The sequence below is a fragment of the Pan paniscus genome, chromosome 9 (genome assembly GCF_029289425.2).
Source record: "Pan paniscus chromosome 9, NHGRI_mPanPan1-v2.0_pri, whole genome shotgun sequence".
Classification (NCBI taxonomy): domain Eukaryota; kingdom Metazoa; phylum Chordata; class Mammalia; order Primates; family Hominidae; genus Pan; species Pan paniscus.
The window spans coordinates 56,233,514-56,238,047 of NC_073258.2; positions in this window are offsets into that span (position 1 = coordinate 56,233,514).

Consider the following 4,534-nt stretch of genomic DNA (forward strand, 5'->3'; position numbering starts at 1 on the left):
CTCTGGAACAGTTACATCTGTATTTTCAGCCTTTACTTACAGTATCCTGGAGGCCCTTATTTTTGGGTACAAAAGCCAGTTCCATACACTTTAAATTGTTGTTGTGGAATCATCACACCTCAAGGTGTCACTTTTTATTCTGGTCCTGTATTCATGTATGGTGCAGGGCTCCACAGTTTTTGTGATTTCAAACAACCATCATTTTATCTCAAAATTTTGTGAGTCAGGAATTCAGATAGTAGTTTGCTGGGTATTTCTTCTGTTTTGTTTGGCAAGGACTGAAGTATCTGTCTTATTCAGCTGATAATTGAGTTTTATGTAAATACAGGATAATTTAATTCATACTTATATCATATTGGAAGGGATCACAGTAAGAGATGCACTGGGTCCCTCTTCCTATCTCTTTATATGAAGGAACAGAGGATCACTCCAGAGAATAGTCCAACTTTTTATATTGTGCTCAGAGATCTCAGTAGTAAAAATTAGATGGGTCTGTCCAGTTAAAGGCTATGTCCAGAAATGACACAATGTCACTTACATCACACTATATTTGTCATAGTGATCACATGACAACCCCCCCCCCCAGATTTCAGGTTTTACAGAAGTAGAAGATAACCCTTGATGTGGAAGTGGAAAAGTCACTTTGCAGAACAGCATGCAGAACAATTATCTACATCTCAAAAAGAGCATATTGGAGTTTTACTCATTTTAAGTTGGATCTGTAAATCATCCTGTACTGACAACATCTTAGCAATGTTGAGTTTTCTAATTCCTGAATACAGTATATCTGTCAGGTATTTCAAATGTTTAGTTTTGAAGGGTTTTGTAGTTTATATTCATGTACGGAACTTCCTTATCTATTCCTCAGTGTTTATGTTTTCAGATTTCATCACAGATTTTTAGTTTCTAGAAAAATTCCAATTGTCATGGTTGCTAGTATATGTAAAGGAAAATCAATTTTTTATTTGACACTTGGGTCCTACAAAGTTGCTAAATTGACTTCTTATTCCTACAAAGTTATTCTTTAGGGTTTTCCAAAGCACTATCACATTATCTACAAGTAATGAAAACAGATTACATGGAAAGAGATAGGGGTGTTTCAGTTTTTCTTTTTGTGTCATTTTTAGAAGGTTGCCCTGTCCTTACATTTTACCTAATTCATCTAAGCTGTCAAATTAATTGAAACGATGTATTTCATAACAATCCTTTTCCAACCTTTTCAGTCTAAAGGATCTATGGGGTCAGTATTTGTTTTATGATTTCTGATATTGGTAATTTGAATTTCTCTTTTCTTTTGATCACTGTTGCTGGCAATTTATCAATTTCATTATAAAATACCAACTTTTGGCCATTTTCATTTACTCTATTTTATGTTTTCCATTTTATTGGTTTTGATCTTATTTTTATGTCCTTTCATTTAATTACCTTGGCCTTTATTTACTCTTCTTATTCTAGCTTCTTAAGGTGAAGGCTCAGATGGCTGCTCTTAATCATTTATTTTAAATGTAAGCATTTGTAGCTATGCATGTTTCTTTAAGTACTGTTTTGATCACACCTCACGCATTTTGATATGTTTTGGTATTGCTGATTTATAAATATTTGCTTCTTTCCATTATACTTTTTTCTTTGATTTATAGGTTCACTAAATATTTATTGTCATGCTTCCCAATATTTGAAGCATATTCTAGATATATTTGTTATTTATTTATTCATGGCAAATTATTTCAAAACTCAGTGATTCAAACAATATGTACTCATTCTCAATTTTCATAGGTCAGAAAACTAAGGATGGTTTAGCAAGTTCCTATGCTTCAAGGTCTCTCACGAAACTGTAATCAAGGTGCTGGTTAGGGTTACTATCTCATACGAAAACTTGGCTGAAGAAGCATCCACTTCCACACTGGTATTGAGAAATAGGTTTTATTTTTACATTAGTTCTTCATCTTGGAATCATAATTTAAATCACAGTATCTTTGATCATATCTGATAGTTCTTCAGAATTAAACATATGTTTGTGCAAGGTTTAGCAATTGCCAGTAAGACAGCACAGCACTTATAGACATGCTCTTTGAATTTTAGCAGTAATGCATACTACATTTGGGGTGGATAGATTTAATCCATATTTTAGGTAAGTTGAAAATGACCAACTCTTAGTGTAGCCTGTTATGTGATAAAGACTTTAGCTAGTTCAGAGAGGTATTCATGGGACTCTTTATCTAAGGATCTTATGACATAAAGATCCAATATTTAACTAAACATTTAATGAGATGAAGGTGTTCAATGGAGCCAGTGGTAAGCCAAGTCATGGAAATAACAATGGAAGCACTGAAATACTACTCCCTTGTTGGCAAATAAAAATTTCTTTATTGTAGAAACAGTTATTGAATTGATATTGGAATACAATTAAAAAATTGAGTTAATGGATGTATTAGTCCATTTTCACACTGCTGATAATGACATGTCCAAGACTGGGAAGAAATAGAGTTTTCATTAGATTTACAGTTCCACAGGGCTTGGAAGGCCTCAGAATCATAGCGGGAGGTGCAAGGCACTTCATACACAGCAGTAGCAAGAGAAAAATGAAGAAGATACCATTCAAGTTGAGATTCGGGTGGGGAAACAGTCAAACCATATCAATTGACTACTGATCATTATATTTATATCTGACATAGATACAGGTCTTGATCAAAAGCCTGTACTCTAACTTAAAACTGCAACACTGTGATTACCTATTTTTGCAAGAATCAAAATATCAACTTCTGTTCTTAGGCCTTCTGCCTCTGAGCCTCAGAGTTTCTTGGACACGGACTTTCTATTTTTTTTTATTATCATACTTTAAGTTCTAGGGTACATATGCACAACGTGCAGGTTTCTTACATATGTATATACATGTGCCATGTTGGGAAAGCATTAGGAGATATACCCAATGTAAATGATGAGTTAATGGACATGGACTTTCTAACAGGAAGAGTAAGGCCCTCCTTACTGGGTACATTTTTAGTGAAGAGAACCTGGGGCTGGTTCTCCTTTAATTCTGAATGAAATATTACTTGCCTTACCGAAATATTTCATAATGTGAAACTCAAAATTTCTTATTCAATTTACTTTAAAATTATTCTTTTTATATTACAGGCATTTCACATTACTTGTCATTTAGCTATTCTTCCTAGCAAGAATCAAGTCTTTTACCTCTAGTGATTTTGTAAGAAAAAAGTATACAGAGAGGTTACGTCATTTGAATTTGTTCCAAATATCTTAATTAACTACTCTATAATGACCTTACTGTCTCTTTCTAAAATATTGTTGATGTAAAATTCATAGACTGTCTACACATATAAATGGAATAATTATTTTTCTGATAGAACAATCCAGGAGATATCAAAAAAGTTAAATTTCTGCCCAAGGTAGAGTATGTCTTCAGTTGGTATCCAGTCCTCTACGTGTAATATTTTCTTGAAATGTCTGCCATTGCTTGTAAAAATGAGTGAAAGGTCTCAATTTCCTGGGATGGGATTGGGGAGATATAGAGACATGTTTTACTTAGGAAAGAAGTGGTCTTAGGGATATGCTACTTGAACGACTGAAAGACTAAAGAGTTCTTCTCTCTGTGCAAAATCTCTGTTATTGGATCTTCCATGAAGTTAAATCTCAGCATTGTTCTTGTTAGGTAAAAAGCTTAATAGCCGGGTACATGAATGTGAAAAATCCTTAATCACAGTGAAGTACTTATGGTTGCTTCACCATAATTGAGGAAATATTCAAGTAACAAAGTTTAGTGTTGATACTTGTGTCACATAATAAGGGTGTTGTCCAGGTTAATTTTCACTAATTAGGACAATTTTACATAGTCAAGCAAAGACAGTCTTTTTGTTTTTCTATGAAGAAATTTTCCAGCAGGTGAGAATATTCAATTACCTTTCACAGTAAATACTGTCACTATGTTAAAACATTATTATAGTTTTGTCATCTGCTTTGGATAGTGCCATACTCCTGTAAAGACTGAGATAATGAGAAGACTGTGTGGAACTATGGAAACTATAGACACTAGGAACTAATTCTATATCTATGGATTAGGCATGTATATTCCTGTGTTTTATGAGGACACATAGAGGAAAGAGGTATCAATGGCAACCCTCAGTGAAAGAAGCATTGCTTTTCTGGACCAAGATGTTAGTATTTGAAACCATTGACAAAAGACATTTATTAAAAATTTCTATGATATGTTGAAATGTAGTGAATGTCTTAAAAACCAATGATTTTATTGGACAAATTCTAATTGGAAAAATTAAGCTAGCACACATAGAAATTTATCAGTATATAAAATGTATATTTGGTTTTAATATACAGGCTAATTTATTTTCTTATTCCATTTGGCAAATAAAAAGAAAAACATGTTCCATAGTACATGTATGATAAATACCACAATAGATGTGTAATCTTAGTTTATGGGATATTATTTTTATATGATATTTTCATAAAGGTGTACAATTACTTTCATTTATATTTGATTAGAGAATAAAATTCCAGATCATGT